The sequence below is a fragment of the Pongo abelii genome, chromosome 1, assembly GCF_028885655.2.
Source record: "Pongo abelii isolate AG06213 chromosome 1, NHGRI_mPonAbe1-v2.0_pri, whole genome shotgun sequence".
Lineage (NCBI taxonomy): Eukaryota > Metazoa > Chordata > Mammalia > Primates > Hominidae > Pongo > Pongo abelii.
The window spans coordinates 34,591,161-34,614,137 of record NC_071985.2 but is presented as its reverse complement, the minus strand read 5'-3'; the positions used below and the strand labels follow the sequence as shown (position 1 = coordinate 34,614,137).

The 22,977-nt window shown below is 39.3% G+C and overlaps 1 protein-coding gene across 2 annotated transcripts in view; it reads left to right on the top strand.

The window, feature by feature from the left end:
- LOC100936679 (glyceraldehyde-3-phosphate dehydrogenase-like) overlaps positions 1-22,977 on the top strand; it is a 46,764-nt gene that overhangs the window by 8,623 nt on the left and 15,164 nt on the right. Inside the window, exon 2 of one of the 2 annotated variants that reach the window (XM_054520457.1) lies at positions 1,094-1,145. The exons of the other annotated variant lie outside the window; for it this stretch is intronic. The gene's annotated coding sequence lies outside the window, so the exon portion shown is untranslated. The remainder of the gene's footprint in view (positions 1-1,093; positions 1,146-22,977) is intronic. 2 annotated transcript variants of the gene reach the window in all.

The following is a 22,977-nucleotide window of genomic DNA, read 5'->3' as shown; positions in this document are numbered from 1 at the left end:
TGTCCATGGCCTCCCTGACCTTCGCCTACCCTCCCCGTGTGTCACTCCACTCCAGCCATGCTGGCCTCCTGGCCATTCCCTGACAGTTCAGGCATGCTCGCATCTCAGGGCCTTTGCACAAGTTCTTCCTTCCTTCTGTCTGGAACACTTACTTTCTCTGGATATTGTCATGTGTCACTCCCTCAACTTGTTCAGTCTCTTGTCCATATCATCTTCTCATGGAAAATTTTTCTGGCCAGTCTAACACTGCAACCCTCCCCAAGTCTCTCTATCCCACTTCACTATTTTTTTCTTGCTTTATTTTTTTCTCTTTAGCACATACCAGCACTCACAAATTGTGTTAGTTCCTCAGGCTGCCATAAAAAATGTACCTTAAACCAGGTGGTTTAAAACAACAGAAATTTATTCTTTTGTAGTTCAGGAGGCCAGAAGTCTGAAATCAAGATGACGATAGGATTGGGTCCTTCTGGAGGCTCTCAGGCAGAACCCATTTCATGCTTCTCCCCTGGCTTCCGGTGGCAGCAGCAATCCTTGGTGTTCCTTGATTTGGAGCTGCACACTCCAATTTCTGCCCCCATCATCATGTGGCCTTCTTCCTGTTTTCCTGTATCTTTAGGTCCAATTTTTTTTCTTCTTAAAAGAACACTAGTCATATTGGATTGAGGGCCCACCATCATCCAGCATGACCTCATCTTCACTTGATGACACCTGCAAAGATAATATTTCCAAATAATGTCACATTCACTGGTTCCAGGTAGATGTGAAATTTTGGGGGGACTATCCAACTTAAGACACCAACTTATTAATTTAATTTATTGTCTATCTCTGTCTCCAAAGTATAAATTCATGATAACTTTGCTCATTGCTGCATCCCTTGTGTAGGATTAGTCTGCAACACTTAGTAGGATTTAATAATGTTTAAGTAAATAATCCCTTTGGTTGATCAGGCTATGTTTTATTTAGATGGCAGGTGCCCAGATAATATTTCAGGTGGTGATTACCACGTTATAAAGGGAGAACATTTTTCTAAGAAGTATAGGCTAAGGGCTAAAAATCCAACCATAATATTTTATTCTTTGACCTTTTCCCCTAGATCTACTCACAGGCTTTGGACTAACTCTGAGTACCTTTGAAGCTCTATAAAAGTAAGTAATATCTGCTGTAAAAGACTCTGAGCTCCCTGGATAAAAGCATTATATCCATAAAGGGACTGTTCTTTTAAGCCCTCTCCAATGTCATTTGATAATAGAGGGCACTGAAAAACTTTTGATGTGTTTCTGGCTTCTCTAAATTCCCTGGATACTAGAAAATCAAATAAGACAGTCCAAGAAAAATATTTCCAAACAAAGCAAATAAAAGCCCCCAACATACTTTTGATGTCAAAGCAAAGCTCTACTCACATTTAATACCCGTGTGTACACTCTTGGGTGCAGATGAGTCAACAGCAGCTAAGTTAACAGATGAAATATGCAGCCTCCTATCTCAATATGAACCTTCACATCCCGTTCAAAGAATGTAACTCCAAAACATATGTTTTTCTCTCAATGAATGGAAACTACATTATTTGATTAGCAAAAGTTGATGTGAATATTAAATGGTGCTTTTCACTTTTTAAAATAAGCTATTAATTTTACCATTTGGTATTATTATTAGATCCCCATTTGACTGGGGTAAGAGGAGCATCTTGTTACTGATGTTCAATCTTATTCTATGTGAGTTGATTATTTAGTTGCTGAAGTTGTGAATTATTGGCCTGAATGAAGCTTCCTGCCAGGTTTTCACATATTCTTTCATTATAGACATGGTTAGTGTGGGATGCTGTATTAGGGTTCTCTAGAGGGGCAGAACTAATAGGATATATATATATATATAAAATAAATAATTATATATGGTATATATAATATATTATATATGGTATATATAATATATTATATATTATATTATATATATAATTATATCATATATAATATTATATTATATATTATATAATATATAATATATATTATATAATATATAATAATAATTATATATAGTATATAATAATTATATAATATATAATATATACTATATACTATATAATATATAATATATATTATATATAATATATAATATTACATATATAATATATAATATGTAATATAATATATATTACATATATAATATATAATATGTAATATAATATATATTACATATATAGTATATATGTAATATAATATATATTACATATTATATACAATATATTATATGTAATATTATATACAATATATTATATGTAATATAATATATATTATATATAATATATAATATATATTATATATAATATATAATATATTATATGTAATACAATATATGTTATATAATATATATTATATAGTATATATAATATATAATATATACTATATAATTAATATTATATATTATATATACTATATTATATATTATATATGCTATATATAATATATAATATATAATAATATGTATATATTATATGTATATGTATATAAGGGGATTTATTAAGTAGTATTAACTCACAGGATCACAGGGTCCTGCAATAGGCTGTCTGCAAGCTGAGGAGCAAGGAAGCCAGTCCAAGTCCCAAAGCTGAAGAACTTGGAGTCCAATGTTTGAGGGCAGGAAACGTCCAGCAGGGGAGAAAGAGGTAGGCTGGGAGGTTAGACCAGTGTAGCCTTTTCACGTTTTTCTGCCTGCTTTATATTTGCTGGCAGCTGATTAGATGGTGCCTACCAGATTAAGGGTGTGTCTGCCTCCCCCAGCCCACTGACTTAAATGTCAGCCTCCTTTGGCAACACCCTCACAGACATACCCAGGATCAATGCTTTGCATTCTTTAATCCTATCAAGTTGGCACTCAGTATTAATCATCACAGATTCCCTGCCAGTGGGGTGCTCTCCTGGAGAGTAAATGTTTTTCCTCAGTGAGAGACTGTGATGGGTTGAATCTTGTGTCCCCTTCTCAGTACCCCCAAATTCATAAGTTGAAGTTCAAACCCCCATACCTCAGAATGCAGCTTCATTTGAAAGTAGTGTCTTGGCAGATGCAGTTATTTAAGTTAAGATGTCATTAGGGTGGGCCCTAATGCCAATATGACTTGTGTCCTTATAAAGAAAGGAGTTTTGGACACAGAGATGTGCAAACAGGGAAACACCATGTGAAAATGAAGACAGAGGTCAGGGCAATGCTTCTATAAGCCAAAGAGCACCAGACCTTGCCAGCAAACCAGCAGAAGCCAGAGGAACAGATTCTCACAGCCCTCAGAGGGAATAAATACTGCTGACACCTTCCAGCCTCCAGAACTGTGAGACAATAAATTTCTGGTGTTTAATTGACTCCATTTGTGGTACGTTGTTATGGCAGCCTTAGCAAACTGATACAGAGACCTTGCCAGCTACATCAGAACTGGATAGAGACAGAATATCACCTTGAAATTGCTGAACACGGTCTCCTATTATAGGGTGCTTATAGGATAAGTAAACCTGATTGATGGGGTAAAGGGTGAGCAAGTTTTTGTGATAAAGTTGGTTGCTGGAACATCTTGCATACAATAGGATATGCCTTGGGGCTGGTATGTCCATGGGAATTAATTGTGTGGAGTTACAGAATGAATTGCAGAGAACGAGAAGACCAGGGAACAAAGGCCTTGTGGGTGTGCATTATGGGAAATGAACTTTTCTGGAAGAGTCACTGTGAAAGGATTGGGGAGTGAAGGGCTATGAGCCTAATTTTTGAGAGCAGTTTTGATGGTGCAGGCAATGCTCCCTCTCCCAGAAAGCCATGTTTCTTCTGAGGAGTCTGGCCTGACACAGCTTCCCAGCAGTCTTGTGCCACCCTCTGGTGACACCACATGACCTGTGCGTTTCTGACCTGCTTTGCTTCCTAGCAGCCCCGTTCACAGCAGGCCAAATCCAGAAATCAAACTTTGATCTGTCATGTAATTCAATCTTTTCTCCTTTCCCTGGGCTCTGCGAGCAGCAGTGGGAAAGGATCCAGTGGTTTGTTCTTTTACTTTCCTTCCTACACCTTCCTCCCACTCTCTAAGGTTAGTGGTTCAAACATGCAGAAGAAGGAATAGAGAAGAGGAGGAAGATCTTTTTCTTTAGCTACTCATGCTTATTATAGTTCTCTTCCCTTTAAATGCCAGGGGTCCAACTGCAAATTTTTGCCTCCTGAGGCTCTTCCTGTGGATTCCTCCAGACCTCCCTTTGGGACCTCTGCATTGTGCCATTCCAGGCTTGGTGATCTCTCTTGCAGGCCTCTTAATATGCCCCCAGCTCTTGTGCTCTTGTGACCTACTCAGGTTCTTTCTACAGGGAAGTCCTAGTCTTGTGTTGTGGGCTTAATTGTGTCCACTCCACCCCCCACCCAAATTCATATTTTAAAGCCCTAATTTCTAGTACCTCCAAATGTGATTATGTCTGGAGATAGTATCTTTCCAAGACATGATTAAACTAAAATGAGGTCATTAGGGTAGGCCCCAATCCAATATGACTGATGTCCTTATAAGAAGGGGAGATCAGGATGCAGACATGTACAGCGGGAAGACCATTTGAAGACAGGGAGTTGGCTGTCAAGAAGCCAAGGAGAGCGGCCTCAGAATAAACCAACCCTGCCAACATCATGATCTTGAACCTGCAGCCTGCAGGATTATGAGAAAATAAATTTCTATTATTTAAGCCACCCAATCTGTGGCGCTTTGTTATGGCAACCCTAGCAGACTAATACACCCTGGGAAGCACTTGGGTGGGACCTTTTCAAGATGGCCCTCGCCTGGCTACCTTCATGGTGTCTACTAGGCTGACAGGAAGACTCCTGCCTCCCTTCACCTCCATAATCCTACCCCTTTCCTCTATGTCCATGCCCTCAATTTCAGGAAACCCCACCTAACTCTTCTTAGAATTATCTATTTCAGCAAACATGCAACCAGGGATGTGTTGTCAGACCCTCTTTTGCAAAACCCAAAGCTCTATGATTGGTTCCCTTGGAGTCTTCCTCACCCCGCTGGGAAATGGAGATAGAAGAACCTACAGAAAGGGAAGAAGGAATATCACAGCACTCTTCTTTCTATGAGTTCTCTGTAAAGACCCTCATCTCTTCATTCATTCAGGTGGCAAATGTCTGTTGACTGTCAGGCCACGTTCTAGATACAACAGTGAACAAAACAAAGTTCCTGCTCTCTTATATTCTAAAGGGCACAAAATATTAACAAATAAACAAAATATGTGATATGTTAAGTGCTAAGAATAATATAAACAGCGTATGGCAGGCGCTGGTAGTTCTATTTTATAGAAGATACTTTTTATAGAGGAGGGAAAGTCTTTCTGATGCAGGGGCATATGTGTGCAACATTATGGGAATTGAAAGTAAAGCAATGAGCCTCTTTGAAAGAAGAACTATCCAGGCAAGGTGAGTAGTGAGACCCAGAAGACCCAGAAGTCAGAGTATGCTTGGTTTATTCATGGAAGAGGAAGAACAGCTGTGTGGCTGCAACTTAGTGATCAAGGGGAAGGTTGGTAGGAGGTACATTCCAAAATGTGAATGTGGGCACAGATCAAGAAAGGCCTTACTGACAATTGTAAGGACTTTGAGTTTACTCCAGGGGAGTTGGGAAGCATTGAATTATTTTGAGCACGAAAGTGACATGATGTGATGAATTTTTATAGGGATCACTCTGGCTGGAAGTGAAGAATAAATTGTACAAAGGCATGGGAGGGAAGCAGGGACACCAGTGTGACGAGAGAGTCTGCATGGTGCCAACTCCATGCCCATTCTCCTTTCTTACTTAGAGATTCCTGATTTCAATGAGGTGCTGATATACTCAGTTAAAAAATACTTTTCTCAATCTTTCTTGCATGCAGGAAGGCCTTGTGAGTATAATAGTTCTGGCCGATGATATGCAATCAGAAGTTGTTGTGAAGGGTTTTCAGGAATGCTACTTAAAAAGAGTGCTGCCTCTGCTAGCATATGCCATCTGCCCATTGTCTTTCCCTCTTTCCTGCCTAAAGGATGAGAATGATGGCTGGAATCGAAGGAGACGTTATTAGGAAAATACAGTTTAAAAGCACAATGATGTACCTCCTCACATCTATCAGAATGGCTAACATTTAAGAAAAATGACAGTGCTAAGTGCTGATGAGGATGGGAGGCAACAGGCACTCTCATGCATGGCAGGTGAGAATGCAAGATATTACAACTCCCTTGAGAACTTTTAAGGTTTTTTAATAAAGTTTAACCTAATCTTACTGAATGATTTAACTATACCACTTTCTATTTGCCAAGAGAAATAGAAATTTATGTTCATATAAAAATCTGTGTACAAGTGTTTATAGAAGCCTTATATGTAATCTCCAAAGACTGAAAACAACCCTAATGTCCTTGGGTGAACAGACTGACAAACTGTGTTGTGTCCATGCAATACTATTCAGCAATACAAAAGAACAAACTACTGATATGGTCAACAACTTGCATGAATCCCACATGCATTTTGTTAAGTGAAAAGCAGGGCCTAAAAGGCTATATACTGCATCATTTCATTTCTATGACTTTCTAAAAAAGGCAAAGCAATAGGGACAGAAGAGAGAAGCATGGGAGTAAGGGAGAGGGAGGGGTTGACCCTAAAGGGACAGCATGAGAGCATTTTGGAGGGGCAATAAAACTTCCGTACCATGATTGTGGTGGATGTAAATCTGTGTGCATTTCTCAAAACCCACAGAACTGTACATTCACAGGAGTAAATTTTAAAGTATGTAAAAAATGTAAAATCTGAAAAAAAAAGACTGGGAAAATAATTCATGTAAATCTGTCCCTTCTGCCAGAAAAACAACCCAAAGTGGGAAAATGAAATCATCTTGATTCCTGAAGTTTAGTGGTGTGGTTCAGGAGAAAGATAACTTAATTCCCCTTTATAAATAGCCTAGTTCCCATTTATTTTTAATTTTTTAATTTTTTAAAAAATTTTTTGAGACAGGCTCTTAACTCTGTCTCTCAGCCTGCGGCACAGTGGCATGATCACTGCGTACTGCAGCTTCAAACTCCTGGACTCAAGTTATCTGTCCACCTCATTCCCTTGAATAGGTGGGACTACAGGTATGTGCCACCATGCCTGGCTAATTTTTTACTTTTTATCCTTTGTAGAGACAGGGTCTTGCTATGTTGCCCGGGCTGGTCTCAAAATCCCAAACTCTAGCGATCCTTCCACCTCAACCTCCCAAAGTGCTGGGATTACAGATGTGAACCACTGTGCCTGGCCCCATTTTTAAAGGAAGTACTTGTGTTAGGAAGGCAATGTAGGGAGCAGGATAGTCTGAGAAATTGGATTTTGGTGTATTTTTTTTCCATCTTAATATCTCCTACTGAAAACATTTGAAGAGGGTCAGAACTGACAGAGAGATAAGCCATATGTTAAGCTTCTTTTCTTCCTGGTATATAAATGTTAATATGCCAGATGAATTTCACCATAGCAGTTGTTATGGGGATAACATAGGGATGAAATATCAGGAAGTTCCCCTCCCCGCCCCCGAAATCTCTTTAAACCGAGAAACATGATTTTAAAGTTTTAATATAAAAATAGTTTTGAAATCCTAGATTAGTTTTATTATTAGAAATGAAAATGATTTGGAAGGAATATTTAGTGGCGAGGAGCAATCTAATGAGACAGCTGAAATCCTACAAAAGGAGGAAGAGCAGTGGCATCTGAATGGAATAAAGCTGCAGCCGGCTCAGGTCACCAGATGGCCAGCCCTGCGGAGTCTCTTTCCCTGTCACCAATTACTGCCCATGAATTTTCTTTTTAGGGACATGCTAAGAAAGTCCTACTCTTGAATTCACACACAGAATAATCATCCAGCAAGTAAGTCCCTTCTTTGCCCTAAGCTGCTCTGGCTCTCTCTGCAGGACAGAGGTGAGAGCTGTGGTTTAATAGAAGGCAACACCAAAAGTGTGAACCACATGCAGCCGACTTTGTGCCCTCATGGGGTGGAAACTTTTTAAAAATGTCAACTTTTATTTTAGGTTCAGGGATACATGTGCAGGTTTGTCACATGAGTATATGGCATAATGCTGAGGTCTGGGATACAAATGATCCTGTCATTCAGGTAGTGAGCATAGTACTCAATAGGTAGTTTTTCAACCCTTTTCCCACTCCCTGCCTCACCCACCTGGTAGACCCCAGTGTCTATTGTTCCCGTCTTTATGTCCGTGTGAACTCAATGTTTAGCTCTTACTCGTAAATGAGAACATGTGGCATTTAGTTTTCTGTTTCTGCATTAATTCACTTAGGATAATGGCCTCCTCCTCCTCCAGCTGCATCCATGTTACTGCATAGGACATGATTTTATTCCTTTTTGTTGATGTGTAGTATTCCATGATGTATATGTACCACATTTTCTTTAATCCAGTTCATTGTTGATGGGCATCTAGGTTGATTCCATGTCTTTGCTATTCTTAATAGTGCCAAGATGAACATACAAGTGCATGTGTCTTTTGGTAGAATGATTTATTTTCCTTTAGGTATATGCCTAGTAATGGGATTGCTGGGGAGAATGGTAGCCTAAGTTCTTTGAGAAATCTCCAAACTGCTTTCCACAGTGGCTGAAATATTTTATGTTTCCACCAACAGTGTATAAGCTTTCCCATTTCTCTGCAGCCTCAGCAGCATCTGTTATTTTGTGACTTTTAAATAATAGCCATTCTGACTGGTGTGAGATGGTGATCTCATTGTGGTTTTGATTTGCACTTCTTTAATTATTAGTGATGTGGAACATTTTTCATATGTTTGTTGGCTGCATGTATGTCTTCCTTTGAGATTGTTTGTTTATGTCCTTTGCTCACTTTTTAATGTGGTTGTTTGTTTTTTGCTTGTTAAATTGCTTAAGTTCCTTACGGATTCTGGATATTAGACCTATGTCGGATGAACAGTTTGTGCATATTTTCTCCCATTCGGCAGGGTGTCTGTTTACTCCATTGGTAGTTTCTTTTGCTGTGCAGAAGCTCTTTAGTTGAATTAGGTCTCACTTATCCATTTTTGTTTCTGTTGCAATTACTTTTGAGGACTGAATCATAAGATCTTTGTGAAGGCCAGTATCCAGAAAGGTATTTCCTTGGCTTTCTTCTAGGATTTTTTATAGTTTGAGTCTTACATTAAGTCTTAATCCATCTTGAGTTAATTTTTCTATATGACGAAGCGTAGGGTAGGGATCCAGTTTTATTTTTCTGCATATGACTAGCCAATTATCCCAAGAACAGGTGCAAATTTTAAAGGGGAAAAAGAGTAGGTTTATTTGGGAAGGGAGGTGAAGTGGAGGTCAATCAATATGTTTTTCCTACAGAGGCTTTCTTAGTCAGAGGCTAAGATAGATGCTCTGTTATCTATGTAGGTGAGCCTATAACATTTGTGATGATGCCCTTGTGTACAAATGACTTCATGGCATTCAAAGTTAGTATATAGAAGGCAATGCTAAACTAGTTGTCTTTATTAGTGTACTCTGAAGTAGAGATTAAGAGGAATAGGGGAAGTAAAGGATTAGAAGGGTCCCAAAGCTCTTCTTGATTATTCTCAAGCCAGCCAGAGCCCACAACTAAATGGTTCAATACTCTATTTTTTAAAGCAGTTCCTTGCCCTGCTGGGCAGTAATGGTACTCTGGCCCCTAACAGTCATCTTTTCCAGCTTTGCAAGTGCAGGATTACATTTATTGATTTGCGTATATTGAACCAGCCTTGCATCCCAGGGATGAAGCCCACTTGATCATGGTGGATAAGTGCAGAGATTTCCAGGAGGTTGGAGTTGAGGAATAAAAAGATAAGAGGGGCAAAACCATCTAAAACCTGCCCACCAGTGTTATGGCTGGGTACAGAACCCTTCCTTTGTGACCTGAAATACACCTGACACACAGGCCAGAATAATAGAAATAGGCTTAAGTCAAATTAAATCCAACAATATTTGCTAAATTGTGATTCCACATAAAAATAGTTTCCATAAGCTCTCTGTTGAGATGAAATGGGAAGTGTTTACAGAAAAGACAAGACAAAGTGTGTGCCTTGCACAAAGTAGAGAATCTCCTTTGTGCCCAATTCTTCCTCTCTCCACAATTTTTCTCAAGGCTGTTGATTTTTTTTTTCATCTCTACTTAGACACAACTCCTTTCTCCACCTCTCACTAGGGCTCCTGCAGCCCCTTCTCAACTGTAGTTTCTTGCTTCTTCTCTAGTCTGTTTCCCACAGGGTGGCCAGAGTGATTTTCTTATAACTAATATGCCAGATTTTGTCACTCCCTGCTTAACACATCCAGTGATTTCCTTTGCACTTAGAATAAAACCCAACATTCCTTTGACAAAAACCATGTTATTGAGGTATTATTGGCATACCAAAGGCTGTCTACAACTTGATGACTTTGGAGGTAAGTATACATCCATGAAACCATCACCATGATCAATGCCATAAACTTGTCCATTACTCCAGAACTTTTCTCCTGCCCTCATTACTCATTGCTCTTATTATTTTATGATAAGAACACAACATAAGATCTACCCTCTTAGCAAAATTTTAAGTATACAATAGAATATTACTATCTGTGGGCACTATGCCATACAGTAGATCTTCAGAACCTATTCATCTTATGTGACCAAAACTTCATACCCTTTGACTAATACCTCCCTGTTTCCCCTTCCCCCCAGCCCCTGGCAACCACCATCCTACTCTGCTCCTATGAGTTTGACTCTTTCAGAGTCCTTATAGAAGTGGCATTATGTAGTATTTGTCCTTCAGTGGCTGGCTTATTTCACTTAATAAAATGTCTTCCAGTTTCTTCCGTATTGTTGCAAATGGCAGGATTCCCTTTTTAAAGGCTGATAGTATTCCATTGTATGTATATATTACATTTTCTTTGTTCATTTGTTGAAGGACACTTAGGCTGCTTCCATGTCTTGGCTCTTGTAAATAATGCTGCAGTGAGCATGGGGGTGTAACTATCTCTTCCATATATTGATTTCGTCTCCTTTGGATACATATCCAGGGTGACATTGTTGGATCAAGTAGTGGTTCTATTTTTAGTTTTTTGAGAACCTCCATATAGCGTCTGTACCAATTTACATTTCCACAAACAGTATACAAGGGTTCCCATTATTTCACCTCCTTTTCAACAATTGTTACTTTTTTTTTTTTTTTTTTTTAAATAGTAGCCATCCTAAGGGGGAATAGATGTGAGATGACATCTCACTGTGGTTTTGGTTTTCATAAAACCCAACATTTTATCATGGCTCATGAGGTCTTGAGTCACAGGGCTTCTGCCCACTTCTCCACCTGCAATCTAAAACATTTGCCTATTTTCCTTTAACATTCATGGACAAACTTTCTGTTCCTCCAGATGCAAAGCCCTTCCCCTCTCCCAGCCTTTGCCATTGCTGTTCCATCTGCCTGGAATGCTCTTTCTCCAGCTCATTGAGTGGCTGTCCCATTCTCAGATAGAAGGCAGGTCTTCCCTGACCACTCCATCTAAAAGGGCCCTCCTCAGGTACTCTGCTCCTCACCCCATTTATTTTCTTTGTAGCACTTCCTAGAATTAGTACTTATTTATTGTTTTTCTCACAATATACACACTGTGAGGGCAGATAACTTGTCTTATTCATTGCTGTGTCTTACACAGCCTAGAACATTCAGAGGAGTTTATAAAACATTTGTTGAATGACAACAAATGTGAGTGGAATGAACAAATGAATGGATGAGTGACTAAAAGGAGCTGTACTTTCCTAATCTTTTGTTTGTCATCTCAGTAAGTTGTTTTATCATGGTTTAGCTATAACCCTCAGCTAGTTTTTCTGGGTCACTACCAAGAAATGTCTCATTTTTCAGAATTGTGTATGAAATTGAAAAAGCTGGAGTGTCTTGGATCAGATAAAGGTAACAATTTTAACTAGTGGAGAATGTCTCACCAGAGAGGTAAAATTTTTTTATAAATATTAACTGATTAACTCCAATACCCCCACATCCCATAGCTTTATTGAGGTATAATTGACAAATGCAAATTGTATATACTTAAGGTGTACAATGTGGTGCTTTGATATACATATACATTGTGAAGTGATTACCACAATCGAGCTATTAATATATCCACTATCTCATACAGTTACCTTTTATTTTTATGTGGTGAGAACATTTAAGTAACACCTTAAGATGGCTATTATCATAAAGTCAAATGATAACAAGTGTTGGCCAGGATGTGAAGAAAAGGGAACCCTTGTATACCTTTGGTGAGACTGTAAATTGGTGAAACCATTATGAAAAACAGTATGTAGCATCCTCAAAAAAACTGAAAATAGAACTACTATATGATCCAGCAATCCCACTTCTGGGTATATATCCAAAGGAGTTGAAATCCGTATCTGCATATTTATGTTTATTGCAGAATTATGTACAATAGCCAAGATGCAGAAACAATATGTCTGTCGACGGACTAGTGGATAAAGAAAATGTGAAACACACACACACACGCACACACACACACAGTCCCCAACTTTTATATTTTTTGACTTTATGATGAGTTTATTGGGGTATTAAATGCATTTTGGACTTATGATATTATATTTTCAGGTTACAGTGGGTTTATCAGAATATAACCCCACTGTAAGTCAAGGAGCATGTGTACATATATCTACATACATATATACCACAGTGAAATATTATTCTGCCTTAACTGATTAACTTTCAACTGCCCAGTGTGTCAGGTTACAAGACAGATTAGCAGGTTAGTGGTTAGGGGAAAAGCAGGATCTGCTTACAGATCTGAGGCACAAGTGGTCAATCCCCTCTGCTGATGAAACTTGGATGGTGTGCAGTTGGAGAGCAAATGCGAAAGTTATAGCCCAAAGGAAAGGACAGAGGGTGGTGTGGGGCTTATCTTCCTTCTACCATTCCCCTTCCAGATCTGAGGTTTTATTTCTGAATCTAATGAGTCCCACTACCTGCACACAGGGTGAACCCGTAATGAAGACTGCTTAACAACTATTCAAACATCCCTCTTCCCTATCCTGTAGCTGAAGTAGCAAACCTAGACTCCATCCTTAGTTCTTTCTTTCCTCTCCCACATTCCCAGTCTAATCAGTTGCCCTGCCCTAATATGTTAAACTTACTTCTTAAATGGCTCTGGATTCTTCCAATTCTCTTTACCTCCACTATCACCGCCCTAGTCCACATCACCAACTTCATTTGCCTGGACAACTTCAGCAGCATCCTGAAGCCTTGAGTTAAGTTATCCTTAAATGCATCCTCTACTCCAAAGCCAGTGATGCTCAAAGGTGCCAATCAGATCATGATTTTCCTCTACTTATACCCCTAAATAACTTCCCTTGGCCCTTAGATGAAGTCTTTGTCTGACTTAGAGAACCTTCAGGAGTTTGCCCTTATCTTTTACTTCTTTTCAGCCACTTCCCATCTCCTCCAATCCAAGTAATTTAAATTGTAAGACAGTGGACTTCTTTCAGTTCATCAAATACCATGGACCCTCTTTTCTTAAGACCTTGGAAAATCCCTCAGCCTGGGATCCTCATTCTTCCCTTCCTCACTTGGCTGGCTCCTATTCATCCTTTAGGTTGACTGGAGTGGCATTGCTTCTAGGAAGTCTTTCTTATTCTCCCAGCCTAGATTAGGGACCTTTACTAGATCCTCCTTAGACAGATGGTACTTTCTCTATCACAACCCCCATCCCTACTAGATGCAAAGTCTCCTAGAGAAGAGACACCTTCTAGTTGGTTCATGATTCCTAATGGACGGCACAGTGCCTGGCACATAATAGGTGCTTAATAAAAGTGTATTGACTAGGCCGGGCATGGTGGCTCATGCCTGTTAATCCCAGCATTTTGGGAGGGCAAGCTGGGTGGATCACTTGCCGTCAGGAGTTTGAGACCAGCCTGGCCAACATGGTGAAACCCCGTCTGTACTAAAAATACAAAAATTAGCTGGGTGCAGTGGCACATGCTTGTAATCTCAGCTACTTGGGAGGCTGAGGCGGGAGGATCACATGAACCTGGGAGGCAGAAATCAGTGAGCTGAGATTGTGCCACTGCACTCCAGCCTGGGTGACAAAGCAAGACTCTTGTCTCAAAAAAAAAAAAAAAAAAAGTGTGTTTACTAATATTCCTGTATTGTTTCCCAGTATACTCAGTGGTGGTTGTTGGAAGACCCTGTTACCATGCACTGTTCCATCCTAATACTCACTTTTGCCTTCACCCTGTTTGACTGTGCCCTTGGTATTGTCACATGGGCAGCCTCCGCTCAACCCAAACACGCCCAGACTTTGGCTTTTCTGGTGTCTGTCTCACCTTAACAGCCAGGTTCGGTTTTAGGTCAGCTTCTGTCAGCATGACCTGTTCCAGTAACTCCTGCCCAGTTCTTCCATTAGATAATGGCAATAGTCAGAAAAAAAAGAGATAGGTATTATCTCTTTTTTTTATACTCATTATTGAGTATAAGGAAAGGGAAACAAAGGTGAAAGGCTGGTCTTTGGCAGCCATTTCTTACAGGAAGAGGTCTTAGGCCATGGGTAGTACACATATCGGGAACTTCTCCAGATTCGCAGTTTCCAAATGCTATAACTCCAGAACAAACTAAATGGCAGACAATGAAATATCTGGGATAAGGTCTGGATGTTCAGGGAGTTGGTAGATTGCTGCTCAATCTTGCCCATGCTTGAAAAACCTGTTTCAAAAGACAATCAAAATGCTCCGCCACCCCGTCCCACTCATTTTCACTGAAGGGCTTTGATTTCAAGTGTGAGGTTTGCCTTACTTTGGGGACGTCAGTGAAAGTCCTGAAGCTTGCCTGTCAATTTAGATCTCAGTGGTCTGATTCCATGAGGAGAATTTCCTTCCTACTCCTTTCCTCTCAGACATTCTCTTCCATAAGGTGCAGTTTGACACTCACCCATGAACATCAAGAAAAGTGCTAAAATTGGATTTTTTCAATCCAACTGTCGAAAATAACAAGATGTAGCAAGGAAGGGAATTGTAGTAATAATCTTGACCCCTTTCCTACCTCCTTTGGCCTATCTTTGGTGCTCCCTTCTCAATATTGCCATAGAAACCGATGACTCTTTCTTGTCAGAGTGATTATACCTTTTCAGATTTTGACAACTAGAAGATACAATTGAAAGAAGCCCGGAGTCTTTAATTCCAACTTCCTCCTCCCACATGGGTGCTGCTTATGCAAATTGGGGAAAATAGGCTTTGTTATGTTTTATTTTGTATTCTGCTAACAAATAGAGTGCATCTGTTTAGTGCATGTGTGAGAGGAAGAATACTGGTTACCCAGACATATGGGGAAGCATCAGATTTTCTTGGTTTTATTATATTACTTTAACCGTCTGCTTGACAGATACGGTAATCATTACTGATTGAAAATACCTTTGTCAGACAGCAATTTCCTGTGATGGGCATCCACACAGTTCTGCATAATATATGGGGTTGACAGCTTGCAGGGGAAATCCAGAAAAAAAAAAGTTGTGAAAGGGAAAAGCTTATTTTAGCCAGCAGACTTGGAAATTTCACAGACATTATAGGATTCTTTTAAAGCTACGCATGATTTCTCCTCATCAGCTGCTAATTAAGGACATTAATTTATCTATTTGTTTGATACTGGAAATATAAGGCTTAGTTCAGCATGAGTTATAATTCATCATGGTTTTAGTATCTTGAATAATTCAAAATTATGCTTTGCAATAAATGATTTATGAGGAGTTTATAAGTACTCTTATTAAATCAGCATTTTTTATGTATTATTCTTTGGCATTACGAACCTCTGGAGACCATTAAAGTTTATTACGCAGTGTTTATTTTAATAAGAACCTTCTGACTTTCTCAAATGCCTAAGCATTATCCACAAGTTTCTTTCCAATATTGAATGTGGCTGTGGTTGTAAGGGAATCTTCTTCATCAATACTTCTGAAAGAAAAATCAGTGAATAGTCAAAATTTCAGCTTTTATGTAATGGCTTGTGCTGGAGTTTCCTAGTCATTTTTACTTCATGACGCACGTGTAAACTTCCAAATTTGCAGCAGCAGCACTGGCACGCAGTGAATGGGCACACATCTGGAAAACAGCAGCACTGACGGCTGCAGGGAAGGCTTGTGCTGGATGCCACGTATCCGCTGCACCTGAAGCTGGCTGGGTCCTCAGGTCTGACTCTGGAGGGAGAAAGGAGGGACATGGACTGATGGAGAAACTGAAAAAGGATGAGAGATTGTTGGGCCTGCATTGTGCTGGGAGCATTTTAATTGAAGAGTTGTCTGAACTTGGCACAAAAAACCAAACTTACTTCCCAGAGATACGGATAGACAGACAAACCCTCCCCCATCCCACATACCCTCCTCCCCCACCCATCACACACACATGAAACCATTCTATAAACCAGTTGAGATGTTGGGGCCTTAACATTCGAAAACAGGGCTATAGGGATTCCTTCTCTTTTGTTTGATATTTTAATTGTTTTTCATATACTATACAATAATACACCCAAACTGCATTTCTTATGCTAAATTTAAAGTCACGTCCACTGGCTATTGCTCTTGCTTGTCAGCCAGCAGCTCAGTGTTGGCTGAATAGCAGTGTTTGCCTCTGTAACTATTTATATAAATATTGCTTGGTATTTCATCCTTAATATTTAAATGTGAATGGAAAACAGAAAAACCAAAGTGTTGATACTAGTGATGAAACTATTGAAACAATGATTGAGGCCCTTGGAGTGTTTAATTTTAAAACTTCAGTTGGACACCCATCAATCCTAAGAGTTGACTGTTGTGTTCAATTGTAAAGAAAGAGGAAAACAGTGAAGAATAAGTTGGGAATATGCTGTTGAAGATGGCCTAAAAGGCCAAGTATAATTAGAGATTTTACTTTACATTTGAGCTTTCTTGGAAAAGTTAGCTCCATTGTAATATGTGAGATATTGTTCAACTTTTCTGTTTGGTGTTAGTGTGTCTTCTTAGGAGTTTATTATGTATGAAAATCAAAGATAATCTCTCTGCCCCATCTTCCTTCTGGCTTTCAGCAAATATGTGCTGTTAGGGTGCTAGCTAGGGTGCTGTTAGGGTGTTAGGTCCTTGTCCCCTCATATATATATATATATATATACATATATTTATTATTATTATTATTATTATTTTTTGAGATGAAGTCTCGCTGTGTCACCCAGGCTGGAGTGCAGTGGCACGATCTTGGCTCACTGCAGCCTCTGCCTCCCAGGTTCAAGCAATTCTCTGCCTCAGCCTCCCGAGTAGCTGGGATTACAGGTGCCTACCACCATGCCTGGCTTTTTTTTGCATTTTTAGTAGAGACGGGTTTTCACCATCTTGGCCAGGCTCTTCTTGAATTCCTGACCTCATGATCCAGCTGCCTCAGCCTCCTAAAGGCATGAGCCACTGTGCCCGAATGCCCCCTAATATATTAACACAGCTACTTATTATATGTGTTAAAACCCATGCATGAATCTTGCCAACTTTCAAAAATATAAAAACTCATTTTTAACACTTTGTTTACCACAGACATTATTTTTATTTCTTATTGTGTGTCCACCTCTGTGTAGATAGAATTCTTTCCAGAGAGATAACCTATTACAATTATTTAAATGCAACTAAAGACTATTGTGGAACTTTAAAACAAAAGGGAAATGAAACAATAAACCAACTTATTATGGCTAACACTATGTTAAGATATTCATTTTCTAAAAATCTTTGCTTTAATGACCTTGAAAGGCATAGGCAGGAAATGGAAATAGGGGGTGTGGGTTGACTATCCTGTAAGGATAAGTCCTCAGAAGTAAATTAAAATTAAATTTTTAGCTTTCCTTTAAAAAATGCAACATTGTGCATTTCACTGGGAATTCAGAAATATAGGGTCTAGATATATATATTTGCCACTGATAAGGTGTGCATTTGAAGAAATCACTAAACTTTGGGTATTCATAATACCTGCCTTGGCTTCCAGTGGATTTTTCCAAGCAGAAAAGAGCACGGGAGAGCACGGGCTAAGGAGATAGGTGGACTTGGGTTTGAATTGATGCTGATTACTGGCTCCATGAACAAAGACACTATGGATATCTTTCTCCTCATCTGTAAGATGGGTAGACTACCTCTTCCACAATTTTAGTGTTAATCTTTCATTGGATAACCATGTAAAATGCCCAGTTCAGGGCTTGACAAATGATAAGACACTAAGTGATTGCTATCCAGGCAATCATTTATTGTTCTTGGGTTATAGAAGCCTAACTGTGGTAGGCTGAATAATGGCCCTCCAAAGGTATCCACATCCAAATCCCTGGAACATGTGAATATGTTATGTTACATGGGAAAAGAGACTTTTGTAGATGTGGGCAAGTTAAAGATTTTGAGATGGGAAGATTACCCTGGATTATCTGGTTGGGCCCAGTGTAATCATAAGAGTCCTTATAAGGGAGATGAAGAAAGAAGGTGATGAAGGAGATAGAGAGAGAAAGATGCTAGATTGCTGCCTTTGAAGATAGAGGATGGGACCACAAGCCAAGGAATGCTGGTGCCCTCTAGAAGATGGAAAAATAAGGAAACAGATTTTGCTCTAGAGCCTTCAGAGGGCCTTGCAGCCTTGCTGATGCTTTGATCTCAGCTAGTGAAACCATTTTTGAACTTCTGACCCCCAGAAAATAAGATAATAAATTTGTGTTGTTTTAAGCCACTAATTTGTGGTAATTTGTTACAGCAACAATATACTGGTTATTATTATTTTGGTAACACATGAAAAGGAAAAGTGGCCTTCTTCTCTGCCCTCCTCCATCCCTCCCAACACTGTCCCATGGAATGAGACATTTTTGGTCTAGGTAAGGGCATGGTAATCCTATTGCCCTTTGCTGGTGGTTTAAGGGTAGATGTGTGACTCAGTTCCATTCAGTGAGTCATAAGAAGAAGGCTGCTGGGTGGGGAGGCTTTCTGGTAAGAATTTTGTTCCCTAATAAAAGGATTCATCAAGGTAAGAAATCTTGCCTCTTTCAGCTTGCCTTGGACAAAGTTAAGGGAGGATGTAACAACTGGAGCTGCACAGCAAGGCAGTTAATTATGATGGTGAAATCTATGATGATAAGAGACTGAAATGTGTGGTCAGACAGACTGACCAGATAACAACTAATGAGTGCTTCAGGCAAAGAGAAACGGGATATATTTCCATCATCAAAGCATTAAAAAAGAGCATTGAGTTTGCAGTTCAGGCAAGTTCAGTTTTCTGTGGGGACTTTGTGGTGAATTCAGGAACATTAGATCATGAACTCAAGATGCTCTGTCAGAAAACAAGCATCAGATGATACACTGGTATGATTGTTCCAATGTAGGGCTCAAAACTCACCTAAGCACCTTAAAAAAATATCTTTCTTTCTTTCCCTGAGCTTTTCCTAAAAGGAGAAACTGATCAGGTCCCATTATACTTTCCTTGCCCAGGGCAGACTTGCTATAGAGAAGCATTCTGTAAAAGATGAGTCTCTCTGGAACCTTCTAGAAGAGACTTTTTTTCTCTTTGAAGGGCCTTCTCCTGTCTTTCCTGTCATGGCCAGTAGAAGCCCCACTATCTTGCCAGTTATGTGGGTCAGAAGCCTGGTTCTCTGCCTCTTTTCCTCCACTCACTGCATAGCTGCTTGTTGCCTTTGCCATGCTCTGTGCCTGTATCCTCCTTTGTTTCTGTCCTGGTTTTGTCCTTCATCATCCCTTGTCTAGGATTTTACAATGAAATCTCAACTTGTCTTCTATGTCCCCTGTGTCTGTCCCTTCAACTCAGGATCCACACTACAACCAAATCATCTTTTCAAAATGGAAAGCTGATCATACCAACCACTGCCTCTCACCAGGTAAACCTTTCTATAGCCTACATGGTAAAGTACGAACTTCTTAGTATTATTGCTAATAAAGCCTTCTGAGGCTCCTCACTGGGCTCTGCAGCTGTGACTTTCCTTCCTAGCATCCTAAAGTTTGGTCAGTCAGAATGACGTGCAGGTCCCTGGTGGGGCCATGCTGTGTCATGCCTCCCTGCCTTTCATCACGCTGTCACCTCTGCAGGAGTTGAAAGCCTCACCACTCTACTAACTGAACTCAAGCATCACCACCTCTGGGATGCTGTCCTGTCTCTCTTAGATGGAACTGGCCATTTTCTTTTTGTTGCATACACTCTGCCCCCTAATCCCACATGTGAGTGTCTTTGTGTTACTTTCTTTCTTACTCTGTTATGTTCTTACAGGCTTATAAATTGTTATTCTGATGTTAGGTGGTGAACTTTTGGAGACAGAACCATTCCGAAACTGTCTGCCTTTTCTTGGAGCTTAATACAGTGCCTGACACTTATGAAACACTCAATCTCAAACTCTTGCATAAATAAATGAAAGAATAAATGAATGTTGGTGAGATATTAGAAAGTTAGATTAGCTTCACAATTATTATTTTCAGCAAAAGGAAACTTATGTATTATTTCACCCTACTTTTTTATTTTATAGTTGTAGAACTGTACTGTTCAAATTGATAGTCACTAGCGACATGTATCTACTGAACACCTGAAATGTGGCTCTTCTGAATTGAGACATGCCATAGGGGTAAAACTCACACCAGATTTCAAAGACTTAGAAACCCCAAAATGTATATTTTTATATGGGTTACACTTTGTAATGAAAATATTATAAATATGTTGGATTAAAGAAAATATAGTATTAAAATTAATTTCCCCTAGTTTTAAGTGTACGACCACTAGAAAATTTTAAATTACATATAGGTTTCATACTGGAGGCTTGCTTTACATTTCTGTTGGAGAGTGTTGTTCTAGAATAGGGTCAGCAAACTCAGGCATGTGGGCCATGTCTGGCCAGCCACCTGTTTTGTTATTGTTGTTGTTCTGTTTTTAATGCCTGTTAACTAAGAATGTTTTTCACGTTTTTTAAATGGTTACATTTTATATAAGTAACTACATAATAGACTTAATTTTGCCTTTGGGTTCACAGTGCTTAAAATATTCACTATCTGGCTGAGCGCTTTGGCTCACACCTGTAATCTCAGCACTTTGGGAGGCTGAGGCAGGAGAATCACTTGAGACTTGGAGTTCGAGATCAGCCTGGGTGACATAGAGAGACCTCTTCTCTACTAAAAATAAAAAACTTAGCTAGGCATGGTGATGCATGCCTGTGGTCTCAGCTACTTTGGAAGTTAAGGTGGGAGGATTGCTTGAGTCCAGGAGGTTGAAGCAGCAGTGGGCTATGATGGTGCCACTGCACTCCAACTTGGGTTACAGAGTAAAACTCTGTCTCCAACCACCCCACAAAAGAAATAAATTTACTATCTGACCTTTAAGAAAACATGTGCTAACCCTATTCTATAAGATAAGGCCCAGTGTGGTGAAATAAAATAATGATGATAACAAAGAGTAGCTACTGCCTTAATAGTAATGGCTCCCACATCAAGTAATGCCATAACCTTAATGCTGTTAAATTATTGGCATGTAGAGATCTACCTTAGCTATATTGATCAAAACAGTTTATAGTTCTATTCATGTAAATGGTGCTTAAAACTGCTTGAGAACATTTTTTTCTCTTGTTATTTAAACATTCTTTCTAATACTGTATTCATTTGTTAATTATCTTTTTTTTAATTCAAGCATTTATAGAACATGTGTTGAGGCCAATTGTGTTGAAGGATATAGCAAAGTCCTGGCCTTCAAGGAAGCTCAGAACCCATTGGTGGGAGGATAGGCTATGAGCAAGCAATGTTGATATCATGTAATTAATACTCTAATAGAGTGTGCCGTGAGAACGTGGAATTGGAGCAGTAAACTCTGTGTGGAGGTTGGGAAATTTTTTTCAGGGAAGAAAATATTGCAGCACAGTCTTGAAGAATGAATAGACATTTTCCTTGAATAAAACAGGTATGCATTCTATGAAGAAGGAATGGCATGTATAAGGTAATAAAAGTGTTAAATATTTGAGGAATCAAAAGAAATTTAGTTTTGGGGAGTGTGGGTGGGAAGAGGAGGGTTGAGAAACGAGCTTGAGGGAAGATGCTGGGACTGGATCATGGAGCAGCCAGGTGTCATGGGGAAATGGCTGAACTTTCTCATTAGTGATGGGAAACCTTTGAATGAATGAATGAAAGAATTACATTATTTGTTCGTTTGTTCAATATCATAATCTGAATTTTTTCATTTCATCTTTCTGGTGATGGATTACATAGGAGTGGGGAGAAATGTGTGGTTTGGAAGCCAGTTACGAGGCTGTTGAAACTCTTCAAGTGAGACTGCAAAATCAGGCATGGCGGTGAGGATGGAGAGGGAAAGTCAGATTAGAGACATTTTTAGGGAGAACGTAATTGTTTGTTGACTAGTTTAATGTATGGTGCAAAAGAAAGGAAAAAATTAAGATAGCCACTATATTTCTATACTGAGAGACACTGGAGAGTGACTCCATTAATTTAGAGAGAGAAGACAGGAAAAGGAGCAAGCAGGGAGGGGCTGGTGGTAAATGGCATTTGAGACCTTTCCAGGCTGAGCCCACTCTGAGTTTGGGACACAGATGTGGATGCATTACCAGGGGCTAAGGATGCCAAAATGGATATAGTCCCTGCCTTCCAGGCATAATCCAGTGGAGGTGGCAAGATGTCAGCAAATTACTTCAATAAAGTATGATGAGAGCTAAAATACAAAGCACAGGTTGAACTATAACAGCAGTTATAATACAGAGAGAGGATAAAAAACAAACTTCAACTCTTGAGCTATCCCTATTTTATGAACTAATATAGTCAAAGTAATGAGGTTCTGCATATTTGCACTCTTGGATTTTTAATTTTCTTTTCCTAGTCAAGAATTTTGTCTGCTTCTGTGGTTTGTAGAGAACTTTGATATCTGTAACAAATAAATACTTATTAAACAGTAATGCAAATGGTATTTGTTTCATTTTAAAATCTCACTTCCATTTCCACATTTCTCCCACAG